The 23,808-nt window shown below is 47.2% G+C and overlaps 1 pseudogene; it reads left to right on the top strand.

Moving 5' to 3' along the window:
• The first annotated feature begins 1,373 nt into the window (after positions 1-1,373).
• Positions 1,374-5,314, top strand: LOC140192295 (perforin-1 pseudogene; annotated as a pseudogene).
• The last annotated feature ends 18,494 nt before the right edge of the window (positions 5,315-23,808 follow it).

Raw genomic sequence — 23,808 nt, forward strand, 5'->3', positions numbered from 1 at the left:
GCAGACAGCATCCTACCTGGATATGCTGCGGCTTGGTACGACCACTGCTCTGCCCGTGAGACCAGACACTGCAGATGTAAGTGCAGTGCAGCTCAGCACAGCACGGAAAGCAGACTCTGTCTGCACTTCTCACCGCCTCAGTAAAGACCCCACCCATCCCGAACAGTCTCTCTTCTGCCTCCAACCATCGGGCAGAAGATACAAAAGCCTGAAAGCATGTTCTACCTGCCCAGGGACAGGGTCTACCCCACTGTTGTAAGACCATTGAATGTTTCCTAGTTCGATACGATGGGCTTCTGAGTCTGCAATCCAATTTGGATGATCTTGCACTTTCTAGCCTGCCTGCACTGCCCTTTCCCCATAGCCGTTACACTTCATTCTCTGTTGTTGCTTTATCTTGTCCGACTGTACCTCAATGTACTGATCAGTATAACGAGCGGTTAAGACAAATCGCACTGTGCTGGACAATAAGAAGCCATAGACCTTGCAGAATGCTACACAGGCAAGAACTGCCATATCACCGTTCCAGAGACCCAGGTTCGATCCTGACCGTGTGTGTGTGTGTGTGTGTGTGTGTGTGTGTGTGTGTGTGTGTGTGTGTTTGTGTGTGTGTGTGTGTGTGTGTGTGTGTGTTTGTGCGTGTGTGTGTGTGTGTGTGTGTATCTGCATGCGTGGGGGGGTGGAGTTTACATGTTTTCTCTGTGACCATGTGACTCCCCCCCCCCCCCCGCTGGTCTGGTTCCTACCCCCTCCCCCCCACCCCGTCTAGTTTTCACTAGCTGCTGTAAGGGTCTAGAATCTGGCAGGAGTTGCTGAGAGTGTGTGGAGAATAAACTGTGAAAGTTGTCAGATTTGTCTGACTGGCACGTTGACAGTAGCACTTCATCATCTAAACCAATCTGCACCATCTTTGTGACCAGCTAACCCTTTCTCTCACACTCACTCTATCTCCTTCCTTCTTTTTTACTCCCTGTCTCTGTCAGTCCTCTCACATTCCTCTTTCTCCCTGGTGTCCCTCTCTCTGTCCCCCTCTCCTTCTCCCCCTCCCTCTCTCCCTCCCATGCTCCCTTTTTCTAACCTCAGCAATTTAACAAAATGGCTACTGACACAAACATCCCCACCATCTTCGTTTAACCATCTCATTTCTCCAGCTCATTTCTTCTAGCTTCCCCTCTCCTCTCCCACTCAAGAAATGATGGAGGGGCGGTGTTACCACGGTAACTGGCCCTTGGTCTTGAACTATGTTCCATTTATTAGGGCCTATCGTTGTGGTCAGACCACAGTCCTGAGGTCTGCTCACAGCTCCTCCTCCCTCAATGACGACTCTTTGCCTTCATAAGGCTGGCGGATAGGTGAGCAGCTCAGAGCTGACTGACTGGGTCAATACAGGTTCCAGAAAGAGAGGCCTGGGCGAGCCAGTGGGTTTGAAGTTCCCGAAAGATCATCAACAGGTAGGTCTCAGTCTGAGTACTGGGGTCAGAGGGCATCTGCTTGCCACAGACAAACCCTCCCCCACAGCCCCAGACACCCAGAATTACCCTTCCTCTATCTCTTATCCCCACCCCACCTGCTTTGGTGCCCTTGTGAGCAGAGAGCTAAAGTTCAGGAATTGTTCTTTGAGGCTCTCTGATATTCCTCTCCTTTTGTTCCATCTTTTCCAACTTTCCATCTCACTCTGTCTTCTATGTCTTTGTCTCTCTCCTGTCTGTCTCTCTCTGTATCTCTTCTCCCCTCTCTCATCTCTCTCCTTTCATTCACTTCTCTCGCTCACTTCCCTCTCTCTGTCTCCGGCACTGTCAGTCTGTCTCTCTCTGTCCCCCTCTCTTCCTCTCTCTCTATCTGTATCTCTCTCTCTATCTCTGTCTGTCTCTCTATATCTATCTCTCTGTCTCTCTCTTGTATTCTCTCCCTGTCTCTCTTCTCTCACATTCTCTGTCTCTCTCTCTCTGTCTCTCTTCTCTTGCTCTTCTCTCTTCCTCTCTCCCCTCTCTGTAACTCTTCTCTCTCTCCATTCTCTTTGTCTCTCTCTTCTCTCTCATTCTTGGTCTCTATCTCTTTCCCTTTTCTCTCTCTCTCCCTCTCTTCTGTTTATATTTCTTCTCTCTCTTTTCTTGATTTCCTTCACTCACTATCTCCCACTTAGACTTCTGCTCATTTCTTCGGGACAGGCAGCACTCTTTCAATTCCCCATTTCCAAAGTACTCTGTCTGTCTGTCTGTCTCTCTCCAGCCCTTTCTCCTTCTCTCCCCCTTTCTATCTCTCTCTTCACTCACTCTGCTGTCTTTCCCTCTCTGTCTACCTGTCTCTCACTCTCTCTCCCTCTATTCCCCTCCTTACTCTTTCTTGTTCTCTATTTTCTCCTGTCCGCTCTTCTCACTCTCCCTTCCTCCTCTCTCCCATTCTGTTACATTTCGTCACCTGTCCTTCGCCCTCTCACATTCCCTAGCCATCTCCACTTCATTGTCAATTCCCTTTCTTCCTATGATATCTCTTGCCTTCCTTCCCACTTGGTTCTGCTCACTCTTTCCTCATTCATCTTCGTCAGTTTGTCTCACCATAAGTCTGCCTGGTCTTTCATTTTAACAAGTTTGTCACATTCCCTCACCTTCCCATAGGGAGCCAATGGGGGTCCCATTGCTAACGTCAGAGACTTCCAGAAATGCACTTGCACAGAATTCCGAAAAGGCACTTGATAAACGGGCTCATCAGCTCAATCGAATAATGGAGGCTACAGAAGTGTGCAAAGAGAATTAGTGTAATGATGGGAAGCAGAGAGCAGTGGCTGAAGGTTGAGATGGGTCTTGGAGTTTCCATGGGTCAGGACCTGGTCCGCTGCTTTTCATAATACAGGTTACTGAACAGAGATGTTAGGAGAGCAGTGAAGTTGCTTCAGTCGCGGTGTTCAAGAGGGAGCCAGGTGATGAGTGGAAAAGGAGGAATTCTCTGGGCTGTGGGGGAAGGCTGGGGAGTGGGAAAGGTGGGCTTGCCCTTACACAGAAATGGTATAGACTGGAGGGATGGATTGCCCTTCCCTGAGCTGTAACCATTCTGTGATTTGGTGACTCCCTCTCTTTCGTAGGGTCACCCTGTCCATTACGGTCTCCCCAGCCCCTCTCTCTCCTCTGTCTTTCCTGCCTCCCTTTCTGTAACTGCCCCATATTTCCTCTCTCTAAACTGAACAGCTAACGTGCTGAGGGGTCATGGATGGTTGGGGGCCACTGTCTGGGGGGGAGGGGAGGGATGGTGATGGGATGACCCTTCATTGGGAAGGGATGATGCTTTGAACCCCTGTCCAAGGGGTTTATTGTTGACCTTTCTCCTTCTCCTCTTAACCTATAGACTTCCGTCGACCGAGGGGAGCACTGTTGACGCAGCGATGGAGTCCAGGATAAGATGGCGAGTGGGAGCGTTGCTGTGGCAGATCCTGTTCCTGGGGGGCGTGGGGGCTGTCTGCCATATGGGCAGTGCCAATGAGTGCCAGTCCGCGTCCCCTGTACCGGGGACCAGTTTGGCTGGAGAAGGTTTCGATATAGTGACGCTGAGAGGCAAGGGGGCCTACGTGGTGGACGTGGAGAGCTGGGAGCATCCGGATGGTGCCTGCACCCTCTGCACAAACTCACAGATGGGGGGTGAACGGCAGCGCCTCCCCCTGGCCGTGGTGGACTGGCGCGCTCAGCGCAGTTGCAGTCGGTCCGTGTCCAGCCAGCTCTTCTGCTCAGTCTCCGACCTGGCTGAGTCGATCAACTCCAGTCTGGACGTCAGCTGGCGCGGTGACCTGAGCCTTCAGCCCAAACCTGGGCAAACGGCCCGTTTGGGGCTGGCAGGCTCCAAATCCAAGGCCATGTCCTTTGCCGCCCACAAGGCCAAATCAGATCGCTACAGTTTCACCAGCCATGCTTTCCAATGTAATCTGTACCGCTACCGCTTGAAGAACCCTCCGCCCCTGTCACCCCAGTTCTCTGTCTACCTGGGCCAGATCACTAACACCTCCTATGAGCATGCCCGACACCACTACCGCCAACTAGTGGAGACATTTGGAACACATTACATCCAGTCGGTGAAACTGGGTGGCTCCTTCAAGGACTTAACGGCCATCCGCACCTGCAAGGCCGCAGCAGAGGGCCTCACTGTTGAGGAAGTGAAGGACTGTCTAAGTGCAGAGGCCAGTTACGAGGTGGCCATTGTAGGAAAGGCCTCAATTAACAACAAGTTCTGTAAGAGTAAGGCTGCTTCCCTCAGCCACAGTAGTAGCTTCCACCAGGCCTTCAACGAGAGGCTGATTGAAGCCTCAGGGGGCCACTCTACTGGGGACACAGACATTCTCTTCTCCTCGGACCCCACTGTCTTCACTAACTGGCTGAAGAGTCTGACAGACTCGCCAGGGGTGATCGACTACAAGCTGTACCCCCTTCATTACCTGCTTCCTGATAATGACCACAGGCGAGACCAGCTAATGTTCTATCTCACCGAGTATATCTTGGCCAATGCCCAGACACCGGACTGCTCCAAAGCAACCTGCCCTGCTGGCAAGAGCAAGAGCGCCTCTGACACTTGCTCCTGCCTCTGCCCAGAAAACAACTGGACAGACCGTCTCTGCTGCGCCAAGCAGAAAGGCGTGGGGCACCTGGTGGTCACTGTCATGAGGGGCTTCGACCTCTGGGGTGACCTGGTTACAAAAACTGATGGTTTAGTGGTGGTCGCTTATGGGCCAGTCAAAGCTCAGACCTCAGTGGTGTACAATAATGACAACCCCCAGTGGAAAACAAGACTAGACCTGGGTGAGGTGCTGGCCACCAGTGACCTGAACCTCACCCTGACGGTCTACGATGAGGACAAATTTAGGAAAGAAGTCCTGGGGACCTGTGCGGTATCCCTGACCTCGGGCTCCATGGATCATACGTGTTATCTCAAGTATGGCAAGGTCACCTACCATCTATCCTTCACTTGTGGCTCCCACCTGCAGGGGCCCACCTGCCGTCAGTATGCCCCAAGTGCAGATGGGCCTGGGTTCCAAGGGCTCCTGTGGACCAACCAATCCTCTTCCTCAGAGATCCCTTCCCTAAAGGTTATCTTTCCTTGACCTTTGCCCACTCAGCTTTCTCCCAGCTGCCCTCTATGACTTCTTCACTGTTTGTGGATTCCTCTGTTACGCCAGCTCTCCTGACCTTGACCCTCTCACCCCACCTCGACATGGTGCCCATTGCTCTCCCCATCCGTCCTGCACAAACACCCTCTCTCTACATCAAATGCCTCCCTGTGCACGGAAGGCTATGCAAGGAGATGCTTTAGGTACAAATTGACAGGTGAAATTGTTTGATTGCCTCTTGCTTTGTTTGTACAACCTTGTGTGTTTTTTGCAATAAACATCACTCAGCAGAATTTATCCTCTTGGTGTGAACTGTTATCACTGTGTGGATTTCCGGGGCGGTGAGGACACGAACCTGGGGCAGAGTGGGTGAAAGGGACAGGGTGTATGGGGGAGGAAGGGTACGGTCCCCAGGTGAGGTTTGACCGTGGAAGGGGAGTAGGTGTCGTAGGGCCACAAAGATCATCATCACGACTTACACCGCAGAGCCCAAGGCATCACCGGGTATTCACTGGCCTTAACTATATTGGCAGGCAACTCAGCTAGGTGTAGCATCACAGTGTTCAAAGTTCAATGTAAAGTTATTATCAAAGTACACATGTGTCACCATATACAACTCTGAGATTAATTTTCTTGTGGGCATTCACAGTACACCTATGAAACACAATAGTATCAATAAAAGACTGCATCCAACAGGACGGTCAACCAACCAACAGCAGGCTGTGCAAGTACAAAAAGAGGGAAATAAATAAATAAACAAACCAACCAAACAAACAGAAAATATTGGAACTTGAGATGAAGTGTCCTTGAAAGTGATTCTATAGGTTGTGGGAACAGTGCAGTGATGCAGTGAGTGAAGTTGAGTGAAGTAAAGTTCTCCTCTGTGGTTCAAGAGCCTGATGGTTGAGGGATAATAATTATTCCTGTACCTGGTGGTTTGAGTCCTGAGGCTCCTGTACCTCTTAAGTGACGGCAACAGCAAGAAGAGAGCTTGACTTGGGTGGTGTGGGTCCCTGATGAAGGCCCGTGTTTTCTTGCGACACTGGTCCTTGTAGACGTGCTCAATGGTGGGGAGGGCTTTACTCATGATGGGCTGGACCCTACCCATTACTTTTTGTAGGATTTTCCACTCAAGGGCTTGGTGCAGCCAGTCTTCATCAGGCATTAGTAGAAGTTTGTTAAAGTTTTAGATGATAAGCTGAATCTTTGCAAGCTTCTAAGAAAGTAAAGGTGCTGCCATGCTTTCTCTGTAATGGCACTTATGTGCTGGACCCAGGACAGATCCTCTGAAACGATAACACCAAGGAATTTAAAGTGCTGACCCTTTCCAACTCCGATCTTCCGATGCGGACTGGCTCATGAATCTCTGGCTTCCTTCTCTTGAAGTCAATAATCAGCTCCTTGGTCTTACTGACATTGAGGGAGAGGTTGTTGTTGTGGCACCACTCAGCCAGTTTTTCAATCTCCCTCCTATACGCTGCTTCACCACCACATTTAATTTGGCCAGTGGACAGTGATGTTGTCACCAAACTTAAATATAGCCCTGGGGCTCATCTTAGCCACGGAATCATAAGTATAAAGTGTGTAGAGCAGGAAGCTAAGCCCACAGCCTTGTGGTGAACTTGCGCTGATGGAGATTATGAAGAGGTTACCCCAACTGACTAGGGTCTGCAAGTGAAGAAATCGAGGGTCCAGTTTCACAGTGAAGTATTGAGGCCAAAGTCTAGGAGCTTATTGATTAGCTTTGAGGGAATGATGGTATTGAATGGCTTCTGCTATTGACCTGTTGTGTTGGTAGGCAAATTGGAGTGAATCTAAGTCACTTTTCAGGAAGGATTTGATTTGTTTCCATACCAACCTCTCAAATCACTTCCTCACAGTAGATGGAACTGCCACTGGACGATAGTCATTGAGACAGGTCACCACATTCTTCTTCGGTACCGATATGAATGAAACCTGCCTGAAGCAGGTGGGTTCCTTAGACCGCCAAATCGAGAGGTTAAAGATCTCAGTGAACACTCCAGCCAGTTCATAAGCACAGGTCTTGAGTACTCAGCCAGGTACCCTCTCTGAACCAGATGCTTTCCGTGGGTTCACCCTCCTGAAGGATGCTCTCACGTCGGCCTCAGAGACTGAAATCACAGGGTCACTGGGGGCTGTGGGAGTTTGTGAAGGTTCCTCCATGTTTCAACGGTCAAAGCGAGCATAGAGGTTATTGAGTGAAACCCTGCTGTCACCTATCTTCCTTCGTTTCACTCTGTAGGCAGTGAGAGCACTCAAGTCCTGCCACAGCTGTCCAGCATCCCTCAGTGATTCAAGTCTGGTCCCAAGTTGCCATTTTACCTGTAGGTGGCTTTCCAGAGATCGTACCTGGACCTCTTGTTAGACCTGAATGGCACCGATACGGCCCTCAGCCGATTGCAGGTCTCATGGTGGATACAGGGATTCTGGCTGGGAAGGACTCTGAATGATTTTGTGGGGAACACATTAACCTATGACTATTTTTATAAAGTCCGTGATAGCCATGACGTATTCATTCAGACCCTAGCCCAGTCCACTGACTCGAATTAATCCCATAGTTGCTCCTTTGCCTCCCGTGACCACCTCTTCATTGTCCACACCACTGGAGCCTTGCCCTTTAGCGTCGGCCCGTTGCAGGTAGGAAGGAGACAGCTAAGTGATCAGATTTCCCAAAATCCAGTCTAGGAATCAGATGGCAGGCATTCCTTGTGGTAATATGGCAGTAGTCGAGTGTGTTGGGATTCCTGGTACTGCAGGTGATATGTTGATGATAATTGGACAGAAATTTCTTCAAACAAACCTGATTGAAGACCTCAACAATGATTTTAAAGGCATCGGGATAGGCTGTTTCCTGTTTATTTATGATGGCACTCTGTACCTCGAGTGCCTGTTTAGCATCATGGCAGTATGTAATCTGTGTTCAGGATCATGGAGGAGAACTCTCTTGTTAAGTAGAACAGTCGGCATTTAGTCGTTAGATGTTCCAGGTCAGGAGAACAGGAGTTCAATATGATTGCTGTGTCTGAGCACCACAAACAGTTTATCATGAAGCACAGACCCTCCACCCTTTGCGTTCTCTGAATCAGCAGCCGCTCCATCCTGTGTATCAAGACGCCCTTGGGTCTTACCAAGGTACCCAGTGAGTCCAAGGTGAGCCACGTCTCTGTGAAACAGAGGACACAGCATTTCTTCAGTTCCCTTGGATACAGCAACCTTGCCCTTATGTCCTCAATCTCATTCTCCAGTGACTGTACATTTGCTAATAAGATATGGGTAGAGGAAGTTTCACTCACTGACATTTTAGTGTGGCTTTGAGTCCACCCTCCCTCCACGGTGATGTACCTTTGTCCATTTAAAGGTGCCATACCTGCATTCTTGAGAGTTAAGTCTACCAAGTCCTTCAGAAGATTGTGAAATGGTAAATTTGTTAAGACAACTCAAAAGTATATGTTACCTAAAGGAAAATGACAGGCTGCAGAATGAAGTGAGAGTAATTCAGAAGTATACAAAGAAGTTTTGTAAGCCTCCTGCAAAGTGTCGCCACTTTTCACCAGTGCCAGTTGGGTGTGCAAGAGAGGAGAGAAGGGGAATGGGAGAGAGGGGGAACAAAGGAAGTGGGGGTGGTGGAATGATAGATGGAGAGGGGAGCAAGAGTTTTCTATCACATGCTGGTGATAATAAACCTGATTCTGATTCTGAGAGGGGCTAGTTAATGAGCGATGGAGAGAGTGGAAGGAATAAAGATACCGAGTCAAGATTATTGTCATATGCACTAGTTTGTGTGCACAGGTGGAATGATAACCTTACACACTGCAGCGTCACAGACACACAGATAAACAGCATTCACAAGAAAAGCATGAATTATGCATAAAATAGAGATAAAAGGGAGTGAGGAGGAGGAGCAAGGGAGATACAGAGAGAGACAGAGGGATACAACACAAAGAGTGGGAGAGATGGACAGACACAGGAAGGGGTAGAGGTGGAAAAGGAGTCAGAAAATAATTGCGAGAGAGGAAGTGAAAGAGAGAACCAGAATCAGGATTATCTCTATTACGATTGTCTTATATAATGTGAAATATGTTGTGTTGCAGCAACAGTACAGTGCAAAGACTTAAAATTATTATAGAACATAGAACAGTGCAGCACAGTAGAGATTTTTCTGCCCAGAATGTTGTACCCCTCCTTTTAACCTAGTCCACAGCCAATCTAACCCTTCTGTCACACATAGCCCAAAACCCCTCATTTCATTTTCATCCATGCGCCCCTAATGTATCTGTCTTTACCACCACCCCTGACAGGGCGTTCCAGGCATCCACTGCTCTTTGTGTAAAAAAACTTACTTCTAGCATCTCCCTTAAACTTTCCTCCATTCTCCTTCAATGGATATCGATCTGGTATTGGCAACTGCCGCCCTGGACAAAAGGGCTTGGCTTTCCACGCTATAACCTTGTATGCCTCTATCAAATCAACACTCACCCTTCTTCATTCAAGGAGAAAAAGTACTAGCCCGCTCCACATTGCCTTAAAAGACTATAGATTAGATTAGATTAGATTATGAGGACGCTCAGTCCTCGTTCATTGTCATTTAGAAATGCATGCATTAAAAAATGATACAACGTTCCTCCAGAATGATATCACAAGAAAACACAGGACAAACCAAGACTAAAACTGACAAAACCACATAATTATAACATACAGTTACAACAGTGCAAAGCAACACCGTAATTTGATAAAGAGCAGACCATGGGCACGGTAAAAAAAGAATCTCAAAGTCCCAATAGACTCATCATCCCACGCAGGCGGCAGAAGGGAGAAACTCTCCCCGCCATGAATCTCCAAGCGCCGCCAACTTGCCGATGCAGCACCATTGGAAGCACCTGACCGCAGCGGACTCTGAGTCCATCGGAAAACTCTGACCAGCCCCTCTGACACAGCCTCTCCGAGCACCATCCTCTGCCGAGCACTTTGACCTCGCCCCGGCCGCTGAGCAACAAGCAAAGCCAAGGACTCAGGGCCTTCCCCTCCGGAGGTTTTGGACCACACAGTCGCAGCAGCAGTGAAGTAGGCATTTCAGAAGTTTCACCAGATGTTCCTCCGTGCTCTCACGTCCGTCTCCATCAAATCAGGATTGTTCACGGCACCCTACTTGACAAATAACAGACAGAAAATGACAGAATAACAAATAAATAAACAAACAAGCAAATAAAAACATCAATATTAGTGCATAAAAAGGAATAACAAGGAAGGCCTTCGTGGATTAATGTACTATTCAGAAAACTGATAGCACAGGGGAAGACGTTGTTCCTAAAATGTAATAATGAGACCCGATGGTGAGGGTCTTTAATGGTGAATGCCGCCTTCTTGAGCCACCACCTCTTGAAAATGTCCTCACTGGAGGGAAGGGTTGTTCTCAAGATTATGGTGAACTGCAGCTCAGACAGGTCAGGATTAAACTGCAAACTCTTTGCGACATTTTCTGTTTTTATGTAGGAGGTGTGTTTGTGACACAGTAGCAGTGTTGCCCATTTACAGCTGCCCGAGGTACAGACGTCAGAGCCGGTACACTCCACTGAGGTAGTGTGGCACAGCGTCAAGCTGGAGCTGCTCCCTCCCACCCCACTGCTCGCTTGGCAGAAAACAAGCCAAACTGCAAACAAGAGAAAATCTCCGGATGCTGCAAATCCGAGCAACACACACAAAATGCTGGAGGAACTCAGCAGGCCTGGCAGCATCTACGGAGAAAAAAAATATCCCCATCCTGCCGAAGGGTTTTGGCCTGAAACATTGACTGTACAGATTGCTGCAACATTCAAGAACCCAGAGACTTGGGCTTTACTCTATTTTTGTGTGGCTGCATTTCACTGATATCTTACATATGCTATATGCGTCTTGTACAGTGTGTGACTGTTGGTTCTGTGTTTTGCACCCTGGCCCTGGAGCAATACAATTTCATTTTGCTGTATTTGTGGGTATTCATATACGACTGAGTGACAATTGAACAAACTTATTAGTGTGACACTATTACAGTACTGACAACAAGGTTCAATTCTGCTGCTGTTTCTATTTACTCGGTGTGTAACCATCTGGCCAAAATGGGCTCTTTAATCTAAACCAAAGCTGTTGTGGGGTAGTTATTATCTGGCCTATGTAGTACCATATTTGCTCTATCTGGCTATGCTCTCTACGCCTGGCAGCCAGTGATAGGCCTGATGATTACACACCCAGTAAGTAGCATTTTCAGGATTCACATTAGTGGTATATAGCACATACTGTTACCCAAATCTATTCCCAGTCCATCATGATTGCAATAACAAACCTCACCCTGACCATCATGAAGCAATTTCAGAGCTGGGGGTTGATGCAGTCCATTGGTAGGAAGGTTGGTACCCATCAGAGCAGGTGCAATGGTAACTCGTGTCTACGGGTAGTGCATTCCTGTGCTCCCTTCACACTACAATTCAGGGTATAGACTGCGGTGGCAACACAGTGTCTGAGTGTATGGACCCTTCAGAACAGAACCATCACCGTGACTGATTGTGTTAGTGTCATGATGCTGTTCTGTACTTTCACGGAAAGCCGGTGCACAGACTATCTGAAACAAGCAATGCATTGTGACCACATAAGGTTGCAAGCAGTAATGATCAAAAGTTCAATTAGACAGTTCTTGCAATCAAGGCTCTTCTGGCCACTGGTTTCCTGGTCTGGTGGCACTGCTGGCTTGACATGCAATGCACACGGACCCACATCGGCTTCTCTTGGTCCTTTAGAGCTGTTTTCGGTATGTAGCTAGTGGTACTTCAAACAGATCTTTTCAATGGGGCTCAAGGCAGTTCTTTCATTGGTAAGCTCTCAGCTATACCCAGTCTCCCAGCCAGTAGGTCTGACACCCTGTGGCCAGCACGACCTGGGCTTCAACTACCTGTTCATGGAAACCCTTAAGAGCTTGAGTTAGTGCTATGCGATATGGCAATGCGCTTTCACTCATAGTATGTAATCAAAAATGGAGAAGCAACTGGCAAACATATGGGACGTCCCAATACTATCTCATGCAGAGATAGGCCTGTTCCCCATGCGGTTTGGAGCGCAGCGATTTGTCATGAGCCAGTGACAGTGTGCCTGGACACTTTAGTTTGGTCTCATTGCACAAATTAACTAACCTGCTTTTCAGGGCCCTCTTCTGTCCCAGTCAATTGTGGGTGGTAAAGACAGGAGAAACGATACTCACACTGCAGTGCTTTTCTCAAATCCTATATAACTTTACCCATAAAGTGAGGGCCATTGTCACGAGATTTTCTCAGGGATCTTAACCCTAGGTATATATTCTTATAATACAACAGTTACAACATCATTTCTCTGGGATTGATTAGCTTCTACCCCTGGATATAACAAGCACAATAAAAGCATAATTATAACCTGCTCGTTTGGGTAACAGCATAAAGACCACTCGGAGATGTACAGATAAATTCCAGAGGAGGGCCCTCTGCAGATACTGGCCGTGTCTTTTGAGATTATGTCTTTGGCAAATCATATAATTTGCCTTTATATTCTTGCACATAGTGTGCTTTAGTCTATGAAGTCTTTCAGCCTCATGCTGTAGTTGGACTAGTTCAACAGCAGTTCATGGGGCAACACTGAGGCAGGTCCTGAAGAAGGGTCTCGGCTTGAAACCTCAATTCTTTATTCATAGCCGTCTGACCTGTCGCGCTCTTCCAGCATTTTGTATGTGTTACAGTATAAGTTAAATAACATTCAAATTATATGGGACGGCTGTCACATACATTTTTAAAACAACATGTATAATATCACCCAGAGGATACAGTGGAGCAACCCGGGAGGTCTCAAGTATTGTCCCTGCTGTAACAAGAACAAAGTCAACAGAGAGACACTGAAGCTTGTGGATACAGAAGTGTTTTATTTAAGAAAAACTAGCAGCAGGCATCATATTGAGCTGCTCTTGGAGGAAGAGGCCTCCTGACCCAACATTACGTGGCATTTTTTTATGTTAAAGATCAAAGGTCACAGCAGGATAACTCTGCATTTACAATGCTTCCTTTGAATTGCATACAGTTTTCAAACCCTTCCTTCTTTGCACCCACACTCCAGACACGCAAAGTGAATATTGATCAGCATTGTCTGGTTTGCAATCAACTCCAGGGTACAGCTTTAGGAAAACTATTGTACAGGGCTGCATTTTAAATTCAATCTACAATCCGTGTTCATGTTTGAAGATCGGTTAATATATACCCTAACTCCAGAATTCACCTTAGCAGTCCCTCCTGTTGCCCCTCCAGGACAAAGATAAATTTGTTCCAGAAAGGCCAAACTTTAAGGAGGATCTAATCAAACAGGACAGAAAAAGTGCCCTGTACTTCGGAATCCCTTCTCCAATTGCCCTACGTGCATCCACATCTGAGGTACCATCCCTAATGACTACCTATGAGACTCTAAGCAGATTCTGTCCTGGAAATTTGACCAAGTCTTTAAAATGTAGCTTCATCATCTGTATGCCTGTTTGCCTGTATCCCTGCTGGCCGATTACAGTTTAATCACATTCTTTATCTTCACCACTTCATGTTATCAGGCATACAGGCAACACTTCACACTCCATGTCATGCCAAAAGATTGTCAGAATCATGATGACTCGTCTCTCAGACCCTCTCATCGAGGTACAGGAGTCGCTGCGGTGGTCTCCATTTGGATGACTGTAAGGATCTCACCCTGGTGGCATCCCCTCCAGACACTACGGTCGATCGCTGGTCCAACCACTGGAAGGGCCCAGCTGTGTGCAAATTCTTTTCTTTCTTGGTCTGCCATGCTACTGAAATTGTGGAACCCGACGTCTCTGCTGTAATTTTTTTTCTGTTCTACGCTATAATTACCCGCCTTCAGCAATTGGAGTCCAGTTACCATTATAATTAACATGCCATTCACAGCTTGCTGTCACACTCTCTCAGTATCCTCTGTCTTCGCATTTGCTGTGGGTCTGCTTCCATCAGCTGGGGTCAGCTCTGATGCAGCCAGTTGGTGTTCACCACTTGGGTTCTCTGCAATGACACTGTCACCGGGTACATTGATCTCTCGCTCAGTCTGTGAGGGTGACAAGAAGGTGGCTCATACGGCTTAACCTGAGTCCGATGTTTCCACTGGCTGCCTCGCCGGGGCTGTATACCAACACAGGCGTCATTCGTCTGGGGCCCCACCCGTGGCTCTGTCCATTAGTGAGAGAAACCTGTCTTTCCAACCAGCCCCCTTACCGTGACCTGGTCACCTGGTGTGGGAGGACCATCTTCTCTCCCTCTGGCTCTCTCTGATCCACAATTTGTTGCTGCTGCTTTGCTCGCTCCCTCAGTGTGTTGCCCTGGTTACAATAGTGCTTCCCATCTCCATGTAATCTTACTAAATTGGCATTTGTAGTTTCTTCCTGTACACTTGCAATTTCTGTAGCTTCTCGTTTTTCCGCTGCCCTCCTTGTACTGATAACCTGCCCAATCATTCCTTTTCAGCTCTGTACTCTCCCTTTTCTGGTGAGCCTTTACCTTAATCGCTGCTCCCTCTCCAGGCAGCTGATGACTTCTAACAGCTCCTGACTGTGCTTGGCCCCAAGCCTTGGAACCTCCTGACATGATTCCCACACATCACCCTGACTCTCCTCCCTGCCTGGGGCTGCTGTCTCTCTGTGGGCCATGTTAGCTGCTTTTCAGGTCACACATGTTCGCTGTCCCTGCCTTGTTCATGTTATTTTTCCTTTTCCTGAGTTTTACTCGGTGTGTCTATCCCCAGGATAGCACCTTCACTCCTTGGGCACACCCAGAAATCTACAGGAAGCTGCACTCCCTAAATCTCCAGTTCCTGGGGCTGACTTCTCTCCACCCTCATTGCTTCATCTCCTGTGCTGGTAATGTACATCGTGTTTCCAGCCACGGGCAGGGGTAGATCAGTTATTGATACTGATGGCCTTGTGTCCACCATCATCTCGCATTGCCGGCCCCATAATAAACCTTGTGTACATCAATGGATGACCACCACTGGCAATAGGGGATGTTGTCAGCTGTCTGTCTGACCTCACCAGCTCTATAGTCCAATCAGCAGCCAAATCGGAATGCTGTGGACTCTGCCTGCTTTGGTGAGTGATTCTCACACCTTCCTCTCTTTTCAGGACACTACCTCTAGCCATTATCTCCTTGACCCTCCCATGCCTATTCCAGCAGTTCCTTGCTTCATGCCACAGTTGCTGGCACACAAAGCAAGTCTTGGTGTAATCACATCAGCTACATCCACTGCAGCCACTTACTGACCTCTTTCCCCTCCTCTGGTCTATCTCATTGGCCCATGATGCTCTTGATCCCACTGCTATCCCTAAATCTAAAACTTCCTGGTGGGCTGAGCTCAGGCCTTGTCATAACAAGGGCGCTGGGAGCGGACCCAAATGCAAGACACAGACACTGAAGTACTAGGAACAGGACAAGGACTCAGACTAGGAGCTGGGACAGGAACACAGACTTGGGCTAGGACTTGGCTAGGAATGCGGGACCAGGGCAAGGAACTTGGAAATAGGAGCCTGGGCTTGGACTCTGAGCCAGAGACTGGACAACGACCCAGAACAAGGGTCTTGACTCGGGCTCAGACTCCGGATCTAGGCGAGGACAAGACGTGGCTACAGTACGTGGCATGGCTACAGGACGAGGAGTGGCAACAGGACTGGATGTGAGACTCCTGGACAGGACGAGGGAACCCCAGCACCAGGCTGGGCGAGGCACATAGACAGGATGAGAACACGAAGCCTGGACTTGGTCAAGGAAGAACAGGAATGCAGAGCCTTGGTCGAGGGAGAACAGGAACGCAGAACCTTGGTCGAGGGAGAACAGGAACGCAGAGCCTTGGTTGAGGGAGAACAGGAACGCAGAGCGCAGAGCCTTGATAATCTTGGGAGACAGGAACGCAGAATTCAGAGCCTTGGTCTTGAGAGACAGGAACATGGAACACAGAACTGGGACCCCTCCTTGGGAACGGGACATAGGGCCGGGACTCATACACAGAATGCTGAACAGTACGAGACGGTTCCCACCCAACACAAGGTAGTGGCAAACAGCCAGACCTACCTAGCGAAGGCATGGACATAGAGACAGTTCCAAACAATGATAGCCAGTTCCTTATCTAGACACAACAAGGCTCCGGTCTTGCTCTGGCGGTTGAACCTGATGGCTTTACAGGTGAGGACATAGGCGAAGGTAGCAGGCGAGGCTTCAGGCGAAGGTTGCAGGCGAGGCTGCAGAAGGAAGGGGAAGGGGAGGGAAGGGAACAGTCTAGCAACCTAAGCTGAACCCAGGAGCTGTTTATGTAGCCAGCCCAAAATGAGAATCATGTGCCTCAATTAAGGCACCAATTGGACAAGGGAAAACCAGAAAACCTGGAATAAGGATTGATGGACTGGACCATGAACTGGAATGCAGATTTCACGGACCGGACCATGACAGGCTTTCCTTCAGCATTTTGAGGAAGACTGGGTTGTCCCTCCCTGGATTATCCAACCCTGAATCTGAACTCCTCATACACTCGATAATTACGTTTTGCATAAACCATGATAGGGTCATCAGCTTTCTGAACTACTGACATTATTCTTCCCCAATTACTCTCATCTCCCCCCAGTTGCTGCCTCACTTCCCTTTTAAAGAAGAGATATCTCTCTTCATTGCTGGCATTCCCAGTAGTTGCCCGTGTATCATCCTGCACCCTCTGGGCCACAGTGCCCCACATATTGCTCGGGCACTTCGCTTTTACCACCACATGTATATCTTTGGGGCTCATCTGGTGAATTTCAACCATTTCCTCGAGCTTGCACCAGAATTCCCGCAGGTGACCTTATGTGAAGGCAATTCTGACAAAATTTTCTGCTTCTCCCCGGGGGTGAAGGACTTATGGATGGTCACAATCAAGGTCAAGGGCTGGCTGGGTTCATCAGGGTTCTCGACCTGACGTTGCTTGACCTCAAAAAGTGCCATCGCAACAGATATGTCTGGGTATAACCTCTCGCTCAAATATCTCCACACTAATTCCCACATTATGCAAAATGTTTCTATGTTTTCTATGTTTCTATTATGCAAAATATGAATGACAGATAAAAATTAAAAGAGTACGTATTTCAAACCACAGAGTACATACTCTGCAACCTGCCACTTATGTGTGTCTGAACTCATAATACCTGTTGTATTCCTTTGCATTTAAAACAGTCACTCCAAAGATACAGATGTATTTTTAAAACACACACACTTGCAAATGCGTCTGCCACTATACAGTTCCTTAACGAGTATACATGCACTCCACTGGCATCACTAATGTTCAGTAACCACCTTTGGCAACTGGTGGCCCTGTCTTGCCAGATTAACACACGGATACAGATAAACACACATGCACGTGCACACATCACACTACTTCTATATCCATTAGCTCATCTCTCCACCGTTTTTGTGCTATCTGGTGATCCTGTGGTCATTGATCCAAACAGATCCTAGTTGTGAGTGCAAATTTCAAAAGCACTCACCCACTTAGACTGCTGAGATCCATCACTGGGTCATGAAGGTGTCCCAGACGAAGCCCCAGATGTTGTAATGTGAACAGAGTCACATTGAAGCTAGTGGACACAGAAGTGTTGTACTTTTATTTAACAGGCATCACATTGTAACACTTTGGAGGAAGAGGCCTCCTGACCCAATATTACATGACATTTTTATATGCTAAAGACCAAAGGTAACAGCAAGACAATTTTATAGTTGCAATGTATCTACAATGCCTCCACTGAATTACATGTAGTTTTCAAAGACTTTCTTCTTCACACCCACACTCCAGACACCCAAAGTGAATGTTAATAAGACCACAAAGCTATAAGGAGCAGAATTAGGCCATTTGACCCAACTGAGTTTGCTCCACCATTTCATCATGACTGATCCAATTTTTCTCTCAGCCACAATCTCTTGCCTTCTCCCTGTATTCCTTCATGCCTTGACCAATCAAGGATCTATCAACTTCTGCCTTAAATATACATAAAGACTAGGCCTCCACAGATTCATTACTCTCTGGCTAAAGAAATCCCTCCTCATCGCCATTCTAAAAGGATGCCCCTCTATTGTAAGGTTGTGTTCTCTGGTCTTAGACTCTCCCACCATAGGAAACATCTTTTCCATATCAACTCTATCAAGTCCTTTCACCATTTGATAATTTTCAATGAGGTCACTCTCATTCTTCTGAATTCTGGTGATACAGGCCTAGAGTCATCCAAAGCTCTTCATATGATGAGCCATTCAATCCTGTAATCATCTTTGTGAACCTCCTTTGAACCTTCTCCAGTTTCAGCATATCCTTTCTAAGATAAGAGGCCCAAACCTGCTCACAATACTCCAAGTGCTCTATTAAATTTCACCATTACATCCTTTTCAAATAAATGCTAACATTACATTTACCTTCCTCACCACAGACTCAACTTGAAAATTAACCTTCAGGGAATCCTGCATGAGAACTCCCAAGTCCTTTTGTATCTCAGTTTTTCATATTTTTTCTCTCCATTAGGAAAATAGTCAACCCTTTCATTTCTTCTAACAAAGTGTCTGACAACACACTTCCCATCACTATATTCTATCTGCCATTTCTAAGTCCTTCTGTAGCCTTCCTACTTCCTTAAACTACCTGCCCCTCCACCTATCTTCATATCACCTGCAAACTTGGCAACAAAGCCATCAATTCCATTATCCAAATCACTGACATATAACATAAAAAGGATCGGTCCCAACACAGACACCTGTGGAACACCACAAGTAACCAGCAGCCAGTCAGAAAAGGCTCCCTTTATTCCCACTCTTTGCCTCCTACCTATCAGTTGCTGCTTTATCAAAGCTAGAATAATTCCTGTAATACCATGGGCTCGTAGCTTGTTAAGCAGTCTCATGTGTGACACTTTGTCAAAGGCCTTCTGAAAATCCCAGTACATGACAAAAAAAAAACAATTTTCTCTTTGTCTATTCTGCTCATGATTTCTTCAAAGAATTCCAATGGATTTTACAGGCAAGAATTTCCTTTGAGGAAACCAGGTTGACGATGGCCTATTTTATTATGTGCCTCCAAGTACCCTCAAACCTCATCCTTAGTAATCGACTTCAACATTTTCCCAACAACTAAGATCAGACCAACAGGCCTATAGTTTCCTTTCTTCTGCCCCTCTCCCTTCTTGAAGAGTGGACTGACATTTACAATTTTCCAGTCTTCCTGAACCATTCCAGAATCTAGTGATTATTGAAAGATCATTACCAGTGCCTCTACTTTCTCTTCAGCCACCTCTTTCAGAACCCTGGGGTGTACACCATCTAATCCAGGAGACTTATTCATCTTCAGATCTTTCAATAACCCTAGAACTTTCTTTCTAGTAATGGTAACTTCACACACTTCATGACCCCTGACACCTGGAACTTCCACCATACTGCTAGTATCTTCCACAGTGAAGACTGATACAAAATACTTATTCAGTTCATCCACTATTTCGTTGTCCCCCATAAGTACCTCTCCAGCACTGTTTTCCAATGGTCTGATATCCACTCCCTCCTCTCTTTTACACTTTATGTATCTGAAGAAACTTTTGGTATCCTCTTTGATATTATTGTCTAGCTTACTTTTGTAGTCCACCTTTACATTCTTAATGACTCTTTTAGTTGCCTTCTGTTGGTTTTTAAAAGCTTCCCAATCCTCTAAATTCCCACTAATTTTTCCTCTGTTATATGCCCTCTCTATGGGTTTTATGTTGGCTTTGACGTCTCTTGTTAGCAATGGTTGTACCATCTTTCCTTTAAAATACTTCTTCCTTTTTGGAATGTATATATCCTGTGTTTTATGAATTGCTTCCAGAAATTCCAGCCATTACTGATCTGCCATCATCCCTGCCAATGTTCTTTTTCAATTAATTCTGGCCAACTCCTCTCTCGTGCCTTTATAACTTCCTTTACTCCACTGTAATACTGATACATCTGACTTTAGCTTGTCCTTCTCAAATTTCAGTGTGAAGTCAATCATATTATGATCACTATTAATCAGCATTGTCTGGTTTGCAATCAACTCCAGTGCACAGCTCCAGGAAAACTATTATAGACAATAGATAATAGGTGCAGGAGTAGGCCATTCGGCCCTTCAAGCCAACACCGCCATTCACTGTGATCATGGCTGATCATCCACAATCAGTACCCCGCTCCTGCCTTCTCTCCATATCCCTTGACTCCACTATCTTTAAGAGCTCTATCTAACACTTTCTTGAAAGCATCCAGAGAATTGGTCTCCACTGCCTTCTGAGGCAGAGCATTCCACAGATCCACAACTCTCTGGGTGAAAAAGTCTTTCATCAACTCCGTTCTAAATGGCCTACCCCTTATTCTTAAACACAAAATACTCTGCAGGTGCTGGGGTCAAAGCAACACTTACAACACGCTGGAGGAACTCAGCAGGTCGGGTAGCATCCATGGAAATGATCAGTCAATGTTTTGGGCCGGGACACTTCGTCAGGGCTGAAGAGGGAAGGGGCGGAGGCCCTATAAAGAAGGTGGGGGGAGGGTGGGAAGGAGAAGGCTGGTAGGTTCCAGGTGAAAAACCGGTAAGGGGAAAAATAAAGGGGTGGGGGAGGGGAAGCAGGGAGGGGATAGACAGGAAAGGTGAAGAAGGAAAAGGGGAAAACACAATGGGTAGTAGAAGGAGGCAGAACCATGAGGGAGGTGATAGACAGCTGGGGGAGGGTGCAGAGTGAAACTGGGATGGAGGAAGGGAGGGGGAAGGGAGGGGGAGGGAATCACCGGAAGTTGGAAAATTCAATGTTCATACCAAGGAGACATCCCAGACGGTATATGAGGTGTTGCTCCTCCAACCTGAGCTTAGCCTCATCATGGCAGTAGAGGAGGCCATGTATGGACATATCTGAATGGGAATGTGAAGCAGAATTGAAGTGGGTGGCAACCAGGAGATCCTGTCTGTTGTGGTGGACGGAGTGGAGGTGCTCGACGAAGCGGTCCCCCAATCTGCATCGGGTTTCACTGATGTAGAGGAGGCCACACCGGGAGCACCGGATGCAATAGATGACCCCAACAGACTCACAAGTGAAGTGTTGCCTCACCTGGAAGGACTGTTTGGGGCCCTGAATGGTGTCAAGAGTGGAGGTGTAGGGACAGGTATAGCACTTTCGCTTACAGGAATAAGTGCCGGGTGGGAGATTCGTGGGGAGGGAGGTGTGGACCAGGGAGTCGCAGAGGGAACGATTCCTGAGGAAAGTGGAGAGGGGTGGAGGGGGAAATATGTGCTTAGTGGTGGGGTCCTGTTGAAGGTGGTGGAAGCTGCAGAGGATAATGTGCTGGATCCGGAGGCTGGTGGGGTGGTAGGTGAGGACAAGGGGAACTCTGTCCCTGTCGTGGTGGTGGGAGGATGGGGTGATGGCCGTAGCACAGGAAATGGAGGAGATGAGGGAGAGAGCATCATTGATGATGGCAGAAGGGAAAGCACGATCCTTAAAGAAAGAGGACATTTGAGATATCCTGGAACGGAAAGCCTCACCCTGGGAGCAGATGCGGCAGAGACGGAGGAACTGGGAATAGGGAATGGCATTTTTGCATGTGGTGGGGTGGGCAGAGGTATAGTTGAGGTAGTTATGAGAGTCAGTGGGCTTATAAAAGATGTCAGTGGACAGTCTGTCTCCAGAGATGGAGACCGAGAGATTGAGAAAGGGGAGAGAAGTGTCTGAGATAGACCAAGTGAATTTGAGGGCTGGGTGGAAGTTAGAAGTAAAGTCGATGAAATTGACGAGCTCAGCATGGGTGCAGGAAGCAGCACCAATGTAGTCATCAATGTAGCGAAGGAAAAGTTGGGGAGCAGTACCAGAATAGGTTTGGAGCACAGACTGTTCCACATAACCAATGAAGAGGCAGGCACAGCTGGGGCCCACGCGAGTGCCCATAGCTACACCTTTGGACTGAAGAAAGCAGGAAGAGCCAAAAGAGACAGTTCCCATTCCCCTTCACAGCTTTAATCCTTTGATGTTGCAACATTCTCAAACACTCACAATTTCACCCAAAGTTTAAACTGCATTTATTATCAAGGTATATAATCTATACAAACTTGAGATTCACTTTCATCTCTTCTCACCTCACACAAGTAACAGTATACAATACATTTTCCTTAACCTTGATTGCAACTCATTTACAACAACATTTATTAAGACAGGTATTCCTGCTTCTGGGATTAATCCAGAATATTTTTAATATATTCTGCAGGCCTTCTACATATTAACCTAATTGATTTCTGTGCACCTCTGTGTATCTTATGCCAGTGCAAGATAAATACTTTATAGCCTCCTAATAGATCAGTTCAGGGTACATTTAAATCAACATATTGCTCATGCCCTCTGCCTCTGCCTCCTGCCTGCCCTGGAGCTACTGCAGATCTCCAGCTGTGGCAGGGCACTGGCTGGCACCACCTCACCAGTTGCTCAGGAGGTGCCATTTGCCAGGGACTTTACTCCAACCTGGGGTGCAGCAAGTTACAGATATCTAATTCATCCACAGATTCTAATGCTAATCGTTTTGTTTTAAACACTGAGTTAGACAGCCTGCTTCCACAAACAAGAGAAAATCTGCAGATGCTGGAAATCCGAGCAACACACACATAACGCTGGAGAAGCTCACCAGGCCAGGCGGCATCTATGGAAAAGAGTGAACAGTCGATGTTTCGGGCCAGTGGGGGAAGGGAGAGAGAATCACCAGGTGATAGGTGAAACCTGTAGGGGGGAGGATAAAGTAAATAGCTGGGAAGTTGATTAGTAAAAGAGACAGAAGGACATGGAAGAAAGAAAAGGGGGAGGAGCACCAGAGGGAGGCAACGGGTGGGCAAGGAGATAAAGTGAGAGAGTGAAAAGGGGATGGGAAATGGTGAGGGGAAGGGGGTGGTGGGGGACATTACTGAAAGTGTGAGAAATCATTGTTCATGTTATGAAGTTGGAGGCTACCCAAGTGGAATATAAGGTGTTGTTCCTCCAACCCAAGTGTGGCCTCACCATGACAGTGGAAGAAGCCTTGGACAATTTACTTGTTCTTTTGGTGATATTCCCTTCTTTAATCTTTGCTCACTGTCTCTGATTCATCTAACTATTTTTGCATTTTACATCAACATTGAACGATCATAGGCCACTGTGCAGTCTTCTCACATTTTCCTTTCTCTAGCAACATGTGTGCAGACACTCACTTAGTCCATTCCAACCACTTCTCAACAGACTTCATGCTTTCTGGTCTATAATGTACTGCTGGAGTCCTCTGAAAGGTCCGGGACAGGTGACCTTCACATTACCATCCATGCACACGCATGCAAGGCACTCACTCATACTTTGGAAATATGTTTTTTTAAACCACACACTTTCAGTCTACCTGCGTGGGATCCACCCCGGTCTGAGGAACTCTCTTCATCCATTTGCAGGATACAACCCAGTCCAAAGTACCGTCTTTGTGTATCTGCGGATTATAACCCGGTTCGAAACACCCTGTTAGTGTGTCTGTAGAATACAACCCAGTTTGAAGTACTCTCTTTGTGTATCTGCGGGATACAACCCGACTTGAAATAATGTCTTTGTGCGATTGTAGGATACAACCCAGTCTGAACTACCCCCTTAGTGTGTCTGTAGGATACAACCCGGTTTG

Source organism: Mobula birostris, unplaced genomic scaffold (genome assembly GCF_030028105.1).
Source record: "Mobula birostris isolate sMobBir1 unplaced genomic scaffold, sMobBir1.hap1 scaffold_1102, whole genome shotgun sequence".
Classification (NCBI taxonomy): Eukaryota; Metazoa; Chordata; class Chondrichthyes; order Myliobatiformes; family Myliobatidae; genus Mobula; species Mobula birostris.